Source organism: Cavia porcellus, unplaced genomic scaffold, assembly GCF_034190915.1.
Source record: "Cavia porcellus strain 051 isolate PalLab524CR breed Dunkin Hartley unplaced genomic scaffold, mCavPor4.1 scaffold_4, whole genome shotgun sequence".
Taxonomy (NCBI): domain Eukaryota; kingdom Metazoa; phylum Chordata; class Mammalia; order Rodentia; family Caviidae; genus Cavia; species Cavia porcellus.
Genome location: NW_026947487.1, coordinates 58,401,803 through 58,414,311, shown reverse-complemented (window position 1 = coordinate 58,414,311; position 12,509 = coordinate 58,401,803). Strand labels below are relative to the sequence as shown.

Sequence of the window (12,509 nt, the reverse complement as noted above, 5' to 3'; positions counted from 1 at the left end):
ATGTTTTTTACAAGATAGTTTTAGATGAATACATTTTTCTTCAACTATTTAACATCACCAAAGTATGTTAAAAGGTAACATTGATAGCCTATCATAACCTGTATTCAGTTAAGTGGTCTTATATTTGTATTTTGTATGTGTTTTGCAGGGATAGATTTCAATTTTTAAATTATTGTTACACCAAATCGTTTATTTAAAATACCTTCATGCATGCTAAAATGCTATCTCGAACTGTACTCTCTCCTCCTCACCTCCTGAATTAGAACAAATCACAACAAAAGCAACCAAATTCTAGTCCATATTGATTTCCAAACTTGCTCTTAAGTCCTGCCAAGTTAAATAGTATCTTATTTATTAAATTCCTCTTGCTAAGATTATAGCAATACAACTTTCAACTTCTTTTTACAACTTTCATTGAAGGAAGGGCTGGTGGAGGTGGGCAAAGATAAACTTAATTTTTTGAGCTTTCAAAAGCATGTTGTAATGTAAAGGAAACAACAATTTAAGAGGTACAAAGGAACTGTTTTTGTCTACACTGAGTGGAAAGTTTTTCATAGCTTTGCTCTTTCAAATCTAGTCAACACATTTTCTTTTAGTTTTCTCTCTATATATTATATGTATATAATATGTTAACCATTGTGACAAGGCTCCAAGAAAAAGTAATTAACAGTATCATCTCAAAATCTTATATGAATCTATGTTAGCATATCACACTTCACTGGACTATAGATTGTAAAACTCTGCTCTGTACAACTCTTACATCTCTTGTTGTGCCTTTGCTTACATTTACTTTCCTCCCTTGAATATTTCACACTCTTCAATATGAAAATGAACTTACTTTTGAACACACAGCTTCAAGTCTTCCTTATCTTCTCTGGTTCATACTGATTTATGTTTCCCCCTCATATCTGGACATTTATTGTTTTGCTTCCTTTTCTCATATATCCTGTGTGTATATTTTTATAATCTCTATAATAATATCAACTGTTTCATGGGCAACATTTGATCTTAAATTTCTTGTCTCTTAACTACAGAGTGTTTTTTACCTGTATGCAGTATATCTTTAGCAAACATTTTCTAAATTGGGTATCTGGCACTAGCAATAGGCTACCATAAAATGTAGAAATTAGATAATATAGTCATAGTTTTTAGTGAAATAAAACTAATAAAAGAACAAAAATTGGTATATATTAGTTAGGCTAAAATTAATCCTATTACATTTTTATAATGTAAATATATTTTAAAAATCAATTTTAATGATACAATTTATATAAAATAAAATATACTCATTTTGAATATAATTTGATGAATTTTCACAATGCATGTGTGTATTCATTACCAGAATTAAGATTAAAAACTACAGAAAATAAGAAATACAAAGTGCTATAGAAGCCCTGAAAGTTTCCTGTGTCCCTTTGTATGTAGTTTTTTTCTATTAATTACCCCAATCGTTGATCTGCTTTCTCTCATAGATTAATCTTGCCCATTTTAAATTCCAAAATGGAATCATTTTATGTGTACTTACAATTCAGCAGTGAATTAATCAGATCCTTTTCTCATTTGGTAGGTTTTTGTTACTGCTTCAATTTCCTTGAAATAGGAAAATGAACAGATTTAAAGTCATAGGATAGGACTGCAAGGACAACTACTGGGATTAAGGGAAAGGAGTATCAAGATATTAACTTGGGTTTAAAGGTCTAGCTTTAGATCTCTCAGTGTGAGAATCGATAAAACTAGAGAACATGAATACTTTTTAGATGAGTTTATTACGATATCTATCAAACTCACTTTTTGTTGTATAATTTCATGAATTTTGCAAAATATATGGCTTGTAACCAACTACAAGCAAAATATAAATTATTGCCAACATCTTCCCAAATTCTCTCATGCTCTTTGTAAGTCAGCTTTTTCCTTAACTGTAGGCCCTGTAAAACATTATTATCTTACTTGGTTTAATTTTGTATTTTTGAGAATGCTGTATTGGTAGAATTATACATTATATTACTTTACTGAAGTTTGGTGTCTTCCCAATATAAGTGTACATTTTTTGTTGGATGTAGTTTTTTTCTTTAAGTCACTGAGTTAGGTTCCATTATGTGGATGTAGCACACCTTGTTTATATATTCACCAGTTAAGGGACATTTAAGATGTTTCTAAGTTTTTGTCACTTAAGATTAAAATGTCTATAAACATTCATTTCTCTGGAGTAAATATTAACAGTAGGATTGCTGGGGGCTGTATTTTAATGTATGCTTAACTGCTTAAAATACCACCAATTTTGTTTCCAAAATGGTAATGATAGTGTTTTTCTAAAGCATGACTTGAAATGTCATGCTAGTTTAATGAAGAAAAATAATTTTTGTATCAAGACATAACTACAATAGTAGATAAGTTTGGTCTTTTCCTTGAATACCTATGAATAATGAATTATTATTTATTGAGATTAATGATAATAGTTTTAAGATTAAGTAATAAGCTGTTTGATTTCTCTCTGTGTGCACACGCGTGTGCGCGCACACACACACACACACACACACACACACACACACACATTTGTTTGGTGGGGGTCGGTGGTCCTGAGGGTTGGATTTAGGCCTTGGATATGCTAGGCAACCACTGGGCTATATCCCTAGTCTGAGTTGTAATCTTTTAATGTAAACATTACAGTATGACATATATAAAATACACAAATTTTAAGTGAACTTTTCAGTAAATTTTAAGAGTAAACATCATAAATAATATCCATGTCAAGAAGCAGAACAGCCCCCCACTTCCCTTAATGGTTTGATGTGCTTAGGGAAATGTATTCCTTACTGGAAAATATAGGTGTCTTCAATTCTGTGATTAAAGCCTTCCACCCAAAATGATGGAAACTGGCTGGCTTGGGAAACTCTTCATAGGAGGCCTCAATTCAGAGACCAATGAAAAGACTCTTAAAGCGGTGTTTCAATCATTTGGACCCATAGCAGAAGTTCTTTTGATAAAGGATCAGAAAACCAGGAAATCTAGAAGCTTTGCTTTTATTAACTGTGAAAGACCTGTAGATGCGAAGGCTGCTACCAAGGAGATGAATGGAAAGTCTTTTAGTGGAAAAACAATTGCAGTAGAACAAGCAAACAAACCATCTTATGAAAGTGATAATAAGTGAAGACGACCGCTTCTCTCAAGAAACAGAGGCTGTATGAGAAGAGCGAGGTGTGGAAGAGGCAAAAATTATGGAGCGAGACAGCCTCCTTCACGTGGAGGACACTTGGACGATGGAAGATATAATCGTAATCTCAACACGAATTCTTCTGAGAGAATCTTCCCAGTTAAAAGAGGTCCTTTTTCACAAAATGGAGGTCCTTGTTCTAAAAGAGCTGCTTTTTTTGCCCCTTCAAAAAGTGCAAATTGAGTGGGAAGACGACATTTAGAATTACATGGGCTAGAGAAACGTGGAAAGCCTGTCTCCTGGAGAAATGACTGTGTGTCACGTCACCAAGATATGAAAGTTGCTCTACTGAAGATAGTGCATTAAGATATTCAAGCGGAATCTATGCAAGTTCCTGATACACCAAAGATTGTTCTTCACTACCTAGAAACTATGAATACCGCCATGGTGGCCGTTACTTTTCTCTCAAGTGAACATTCTTCTAAAGCCTATAGTGATTATGAAAGCTACGACAGCAGATGAGGTAGAGATTACTCTGAATATCCAAGCAGAGGCACCTACAGAGTTGTGAATGGGAATTATGGGTGCTTCCGTGAAGCACCATTTATAAGAGGAATACCACAGACTTAATGATGAAAGCAGTCACTTGATGGCTCTGCCAACATATGGGATGGATGCGGTGGAAGTAGGGAGAATTATTCAAGCATTCAAAGTGATACTTACTCAAGTGGTTAAGAGCATAGCAGTAGACAAGAACGAGCCATTTTCCATGGATAGGATGTATCCTGTTGCTTTTGAGTTATGGGCTAGCTCAAAGTGTAGAAGGTCAGAGGAGGTTATGGAGAGGTCCTGTCTTATAAGGGGGACTGAAGCAGATATTAAACAGTCATGTACCAAACTTCCTTTTCAAGATGAAAATTAAATACTATTTTGCCTACATTATCTGAAGGCTACTAAGTTACGTATATTGTTTTTGGAGGGCTGGAGGGCATATGGTAACTTGTGTGAAAATTTAGGATCCAGTGATAAAAGATAGCTAGCAATAATTCCTTTAATTGTTAATGTTTATGAAAAATAGAAATTGTTGGTTTTATATTAAATATCTGTATTGCTACATTTTTGGGATGAAAATTTCAATGAAATAGCATTTCCTGTCCAATGATTTATTATCTCACACAAGATTGTGTTTGTTTGGAGGATGGTTTTGGGACATGTGATATAATGTCTTTCTAACATGAAGCACATGTAACTTACTATACCCAGCTGTATCTATTTTCCAGCGGTATAGCAAGCTAAACAAATTACGTATCTATTGTGATAACAAAAGGGAAAGAAAGTACTCTAAAAGATTTAATTCTACGTAGGTTTAAGTGTGTAAGATAGATAAGTATACTAAGTTTTTGTTAGTTCATCATACTGTCATTGTTTGATTCTCCACTTTTTATGCTTTGATTTTGTGACTTGAGCAACTGTTTCCAAGATAACAATATGTAATTTATCAACTAGTGATTTCTGGTTTTTTTGAAATTTTATATTATTTCTACCCTTCTTTCTGTTTTGCATTTTTTTCCTCCAAAACAAAAAACAAATTATATATCTGCCTGTAAAAATTTAAATGTATGAAAATATTTGAGAATTCCCCACAATGTCTACAAACCTGTATAAATGTTTCAACTGCAAAATTTTGCGTATGCTTTGGAGGACCACTATAGGTGTGAGGAGAAGCAAGACTTTGGGTAGTATTAATGGTTACGTGTAAGTGTTATTAAGTTGAAAATACTAGACAAAAAGTGTTTTGAAGCTAAACAAACAAACAAAGAAATAGAACAGTATCCTTTCTTCAGAGCCCTTAGTTACTGCTTGCCCTTACCTTGTGGGTAACCACTATTCTGACTTAAAACTGCATGTTACATGTTGTTGAACTTTATATGTGTTTTATGCTGGATATATACCCAGGATGAAATAGTCATCAAGTACCTCAATGTATTAGTTTTCTAATACTGTGTAGTAACAGATTGTCATATGCTTAATTTAGTGGTTTAGAATGCACATTTGTTAACATTTGCTTGGGTCAGATATCTGGATCTAACAGCATAGCTAGACTCTCAGAGATGGTCACCAGGATGTGGACTGCAGCTGCGTCTCTGCTGAGACTCAGAGTCTTCTTTTAGCCTTAAAGAATAGTCAACAAAACTGGTTTCTTCATGATTGTGGAACTCATAGCAGTTTGTTTGTTCAGGGCCAGGAGAAGAGCATCTGAGCTCAGAGAAGATAAAACTTGGTTTTTAAAAACACTTTTTCCAGATAATTGCTGATCTGCAGTCAATAAAGAAATAATATGAAGAAATCTAATGTAACTAGTAAGTTTCTCATAATGTTAGCATCTTATGTAATTGTATCCAGGAGGATATTGAATAACACAATCTACCATTTTTATTTATATTTCTCCAGTATGCCAACTCTCTTTGTATGTATATGTATTTCTATGATTGATTGATTTTGCAATTCTAGGGATTGAGCCTAAATCATGCATTTCTATGAAATTTTTATCTCATGTGTAAGTTCATGTGTCTGCTATCATAAAGACATAGCATAGTTCTGTCACTATTAAGAATCCTAACGGTGCCCTTTTATTACCAAACTCACCTCTTTGTCATTGTATTCTCCCATCCCTAACTTTAGCAACCACTAATCTATTCTCCATCTTTGTAGTTTTGTCTTTTCAAGAATGTTATACAAATGAAATAATATAGTGTATACTCCTCTAATTAGGTCAGGATTATCCTTACCTAGTTAATCTCTTTGATCAACTCAACATAAATCTCAATCTGTAAAATTCTTCCATTAGTGCCACATGTGTTGTAATATTCCATCATTTCCACAGCTTAAAGAGGAAAGGCTTTATAGGGTAATGGATCATTAAGGATTCAACTTCAAATTCCACTTGCCACTATAAGTGACTGATTTTGGTAGATTTTAGAACAACTCCTTTAAAGCTACATATTTAATATAAACATAATAGTTTCATATAAATAAGAAATAACAACAAAAGATTTAGTGTAAATAAATGACAAAAGTTGGGTATGGTAGAGCCTCTGGGAGACTGAAGCAGATAGACCACAAGTTCTAGCCCAGTAGGGAAAAGTTAGCAAGATTTGTCTCAAAATGAACAAGGGACTGGGCATGTAGCACAGTAGCCTTGAGTTCAGTCTCCAGTGTCACACCCTATCCCCAAGTAAAACCATTCAGTACTACTTGTTAAAGAAATAAATGAATGAACCAATTAATCAGCCTTCATATAGTGAAGTTTTAAAGACAACAGTCAAGTCCAATTTGGGAATTAAATATTTTGTCAGTTACAGGACGATTTTAGAATTTCTGAACCACACTGAAGTTTTATATGATTCATTTTCCATAAAGTCAAGTTTTGCTTTTGGGTATAGATAAATCTTATATCTTCAGTCTCCCTGAGTTTAACATTTATAGGCAAATGATATTAATATCTTTGCTTTAGAAGAAAAGTATAGAAGTGATTCTCAATGTAGACCAGCAGAAAAGCTTCTCTGCTATCAGAATCAGAGAAAATTTACCAAACTCTTTGTGTACATTGTTCCCTCTTAAATGAAATTCTGTAGATATTGAAATACTACTATGAGGAATATAAAATAAGAATGTAGAAAAAGAAAGAGACATATTGGCAGACTTGGTATAAATGAAAGATTATGGAACTTGTCTATTCCTGTTTTGTAATGGGAATATTAACTACCAATAGTACAGCCATTTCCTGAGGTGGAAGAATTAAATTAGAAAATGCAGATTAAAATTCTCTATAAATCATAAGCTATAAATGTTAGTTTTTGTTCCTAGTCGTATATCTTATTTATAAATGTAGTAGGATTTGAGTTAAATTCTTTATCACTACACAGGAAAATTGACATTCTAGCAGTCTGCATGTTCTTTATTTATTGAGACTGCAGTAGAAAATTAGGTGTAATATTCAGAAGACCTCATCCTATTTGTTTTTATAACTAGGAGAATATTCTTATATTGGGATTTTAATGCTGTTTTAGAAAATAAGACAACTTTTTTGGATAGTCTTAATTATTTTACATATTAACACGTCTTTTGATAAAACTTTAAAAAATCTCAGAAGTGAGTGGGGTTAAATAGACCATCTAGCTAATCATAGCATTTTTTTTTGTTTGAGCTCTTTCTGCTATTGGAATTACAGAAATCTGTCTTTGTGCATTGGCAGTATCTTAGCCAATGAGGTTTATCCGAGGCGAGATTATTGCTAATTGGAATTACAGAAATCTCCCTCCTTTGGCAGCTCATTCCATTTCCCCAAGAGTGTCTCCTTTCTAACCATTCATTTTATAGTTCTCCCAGTGTTTTTATTGGTGATAATTCTACACTATCACCAAATGATGTTTTTTTGTTAAACAACCAAAAATGTTTCTTTAAAAGACTATATGTCCTTTTTTTGTAACACCAACGTAGTGCCTGAATCATAATAGTCAGTGTTTGTTTAAGGAATTAAACTTACTTTTAGGTCTCACAGAGTAAGTCCTTTTCCATGTGATATTTTTAAGTCTTGTCTTCTTGTATCTCTTTTCTGTTAAGTCAAACATGCTTGATTTTTTTAAGTTTGTGGTAAATCTTGTTGAATCTTGTCACAAGAATGTGTTCCTATGTACATATTTGTTTAGACTTTTGCCTGGGAATATTTAGGAAAGCAATTTTATTAGTCCAGATTTTCTGTAGATAAACTAGAGTGGTATCCTTGCCAATCCTATTTCAGAAAGTCTTATGAAAAATTGACAATATTTTAAATCAAAGCTAACACTTGAAAGTTGTAGATTAAGATCTCTTAATTTTTCCATCAAATTTCTCATCAAATTATTATTACTATTATTATTGGAGTATTAAATCAGTCAGAGTGTAGTTAGGACAGTTCCAAGATTGCCCTCACTTTGGATACCAACTGCAAGTTTTAGAGGGTTCTGTTTCAATAATTTGCTCACAGGGTTTACAGAATCTACTAAACTCTGTGTTCAGGATTCTGGTTTTCTTACAAGGAACGTAAAATAGTAAAATTAGTCCAGAAAGAGGAATAAAGTAGAATCTGCAGGGGCTTCAAACGCCAAGATTCTGTTGTTTTCTCCTCCAAGGAGTAGATACTAATATTGATTTGTGACAATATACAGTACATGGAGTATTGCCAATCAGGGAAGATCATTGAGCCTGTCCTGTCCTGTCCTGTCCTGTCCTGTCCTGTCCTTTCCTTTCCTTTCCTTTCCTTTTCTTTCCTTCTCTTCCTTCTTTACTGGCTCCCTCCCTTGTCTTTCTCTTTTCATCCCTCTTTTCCCCCCTCCCATCTCCTTCTCCCCCTCTCTCATTCACCACCCCCCACCGAGTATTGGGTTCTCACTGAGCTATATCATCAGCCCTTTTGCATTTTGATTTTGAGACAGGCTCTTTCACTAAGTTGCACAAGCTGGTCTTGAATATAAAATCCTCTGCTTTCAGGGCTGGGCATTTAGCTTAGCGGTATAAGCACCTGCCTGGCAAGTGCAAGGTCATGACTTCGATCCCCGGTACCAAAATAAAACAAACAAACAAAAAAATCCTCAGCTTTCAGAAATTACAGATGAATACCACCTTGGTTGGCCCAAATATGTTTTCATTTAGATGACAGGTATTGTGTGTTTCAGATATATAATATATTATGTTCTTCTGCCCTTTATGACAAGTGCTTCCTAATACAAGTTTTGAACTTTTTTTTCCCCCTATACACAACACCTCCAAAATAGTGCAGACCAAAATAATCATCTCTGTTAAGCTGGATTACAACCTTCCTGTTAAATAAAATAGAAACATTTGCTGAATCTTAAAAGTAATGTTTTAAAATTTTTGATTGGGACCTACTGTATTAAGTATCTTTATATCTACAAATGCTTGAATGTATGCATTATGATTTCACCATTGTTTCACAAAACACTGGCCTGTTTCACTTATAAAGAAGCTTATTGTTATCCACTAAATTGATGGCCCATAATGAAATTGCAGTTTACCATTCAAAAATAGTGTCTCAGGCAATAAGAATAAGCATAAAATTGTGAGACCTGAATAGATAAGATCTGGATAGGAATTGAGATACGGAGTACTTGGTGCTAATGTGGAACAGTTTACAGACAAACTGGAAAGTATACTTAGTTGGTACAAATATTATCTGGGAAACTTAATGAGTTATAGTACCAGTACATTGGTCTTTTTGCTTTGTAGATTTTTTTTTTTTTTGTACTGGGGATTGAACTCACAACCTCACATTTGCCAGGTAGGTGCTTATACCACCAAGCTAAATTTCTGGCCCAGTAGATAATTTCTAAAGCCTACTTAAAATAAATCTGTAATTTATCTTTCCTGTGATATTTATATGGCTACTTCTTTTTTTTATTCTGATTTTAATATTAATGGTCACTCCTCAGTGAGACCATCCCTAAATCCATTCTAAAATGATCACTCTTCACCATTTTATGTATTTTCATTCTCTGCTTAGCCTTTACCCCCTTTTTTTCTGTTTGCTTATTTTCTTCTCTGAAATTTTACATTATGAAGGAGCTTTGTATTTACTGCTTTACTCTGACCATTCACAACAGTATCTAGTAGATAGTGTGTACTCAAATATGTTTTAAATGAGTGATCTAGTTCCTGTTCCTCTTAAACTAAAATAAAATTTCTCATGATGAGGCTCAAGTACAATGTAATTACAACCACCTTTATTTTATAGACTATATTTCTGTTGTGCAGTTTAAGATTCCATGTATACATCCAAATATATTTTGTGTTGTGTGGGGTTGTTTGTTTTGTTTTGTATTTATTCATTTATTTATGTCTTTCTTGAGACAAGGTCTCGCTATGCAGTTCTGGCCTTCAGGTCAGTTTGTAGCCCAGGCTGGTCTTGAACTTGCAGTGAGCCTCCTGCCTCAGCCTCCCAAGTATTGGGATTACAGACATGTGCCCAGCTCTCATTTATATTTCTGTAGTTTACAGTAAGCTCAAGTTCCCTGATGTTTTTTATATAAGCTGCTATTATACTGTGTAACATTTCTTTCATTCATAAGTAGTTTTTTTTTTTTTTTAACTTCTTATCGGTACCAGGGATCGAACTCATGACTGCCTGCTTGCAAAGCAGGTGCTTAGGCCGCTGAGCTAAATCCCCAGCCCCCCATAAGTAGTTTTTAATATCTGTGCTGCCAAAGCAAACACATACTTAAGTAGTTTTATGTGTGCTTACATCTATGTAAATTTATAGATTTGGTTTCATAAAATTTTTTTATAATCTACATTTTTAAAAATATAATCATTTAACTTGTGGGGTTGTTGAAAAGACACTAGACTGAAATGAAGATCAGTAGAAACCAAGGAGAGAGAACAAATAGCACCAGTTCACAAATTTAAGTTACAAAAAACATACTCAAATAGAGAGGCTTAAGGTCATCTAAAGAGAAAAAAATACAAATTTTGGAAGACCTCATTCAACATACTTAAATTTTCTTTTTATGTTTTTATTTTATTTTTATTTTTTGTGTTTGTGCCAGGGATTGAACTCACGACTTCATGTTTGTCAAGCAGGCACTTACGCCGCTAAGCTAAACCCCTGGCTATTTTTATGTTTTTAAATATACTACTGGTTGAGACCTAACATTGGAGTTTTATCTTTTCATATCTAAATATTATTTTCTTTAGAATATGGTGTGGGAATGAATATAGTAATATTGTCTTTTGACCTGTCTGAACCAGCTTTCCCTGTCTCATCTACTTCACCCCCTCACCCCGTGCTCTCAAGATCTTATCTGTTCTTACTCAAAACATCTAACCAAGCATTTTCATTTATCCTCAATCGTTTTGTCAAACCTTACATCATTGTGGAAGATAGCCTTTCTGGCACTATTTTTGCTCCATGTCTCTCATATTCTTCTTAATTTTGTACATTTCTTTTGTTCTTTGCTTTTTGAAGTTTGTGTGGCTGCAACCAGTGCTTATAGAGAGGTACACTATTTTTTTCCCTTAGAATCACTGCTGATTGTGCACTGGATTTTGTTTTTGAGTCTTTGTCTACTTGAGCTACTTTTCCAGTCCTGTCTCGGGAACCTGGAGAATATATACTGCTTTCTAATAGATTTCCCTACACTCCTGTTACTACAAGTAATTTTTTTCTTGTGTGAATTATGTCCAGAGATGTAGTTCCTCTCATTATTTCCTTTGCATTCTGTAACATGAAACTTCAGCATGAATGATTTTTTTTTAAGGGTACAAGTTATACAGAATTTCAGAAATCAGCATGAATGATTAAGAATATTTTGTGATTTCTAAAGTTCCATTTTCTGTGTTTGCTTACTTGTTTGCTTCTTTAAAGAGGTAACTCATCACTGTATTGCCTGAGCTGACCTTGGAGCCCTTTTTGTCAGCCTCCAAAATAGCTGGCACTACACATGTGTACCGCTGTGCCTGGCTTGACTTAAATATCTGGTATATCAGTATATATGTTTGGTTTTTTTTTTTCTTTTTTTTTTTTTTTTTTTGTCTTTTTCGTTTTTATTGGTACCAGGGATCGAACTCACGACTGCCTGCTTGCAAGGGAGGTGCTTATGCCGCTGAGCTAAATCCCCAGCCCCATCAGTATATATGTTTAAGATATTTTATATATTATATGCTTCAGCTTCTAATAAATTTATATTTTCTTTTTTCGAAAACTGCAGATCAAGTTTAAGTGTCTTACAGAATTTACTTCACTGCACATACATTATTTTTTTCCGGTGTCTTTTTTAAATGTCTTTTTAAGCATTTTTTTTTGTCTTTTTCATTTTTATCGGTACCGGGGATCGAACTCATGACCACCTGCTTGCAAGGCAGGTACTTATGCCACTGAGCTATTCCCCAGCCCTGAGTTAAGCATTTTTTTCTTTGTGTTTAAGACATTTGGAAACATTGCTTGCCAAAAAAATTTTTTCATGATAATCAATATTATCAGGCCAGTTATGCAATTGGTTGGTGATTTTACTTGCAAAGCTACCCTTCCTTTTTATCAGGGCCTATCAAGGCTTTATGAGAATGTTTCACCTTGGGAGTTTTGTCATTTTGCCACATTAGTACTTGAATTTCCCTCTTTCTCTGCAGACATACAGGTGACTGCAAGTTGGTGTACTGCTTTGGAAAGGGAAATAATCCTTCAAAAATAGTCTGATATTCAATTCTTTATGAACTTGAGATCAAGAGTCACCTATGCTGGCATGGTAGATGAAGATATATTTAGCAAAATAACTTTTGAAGCATTGAATTGTATTATTTCAGTTTG

At 33.8% G+C, this 12,509-nt stretch overlaps 1 protein-coding gene and 1 pseudogene across 18 annotated transcripts in view; both read left to right on the top strand.

The window, feature by feature from the left end:
- Chd9 (chromodomain helicase DNA binding protein 9) overlaps positions 1 to 12,509 on the top strand; it is a 243,065-nt gene that overhangs the window by 117,194 nt on the left and 113,362 nt on the right. The window lies entirely within an intron of this gene.
- LOC111753877 (U4 spliceosomal RNA) lies at positions 7,389 to 7,460 on the top strand (annotated as a pseudogene).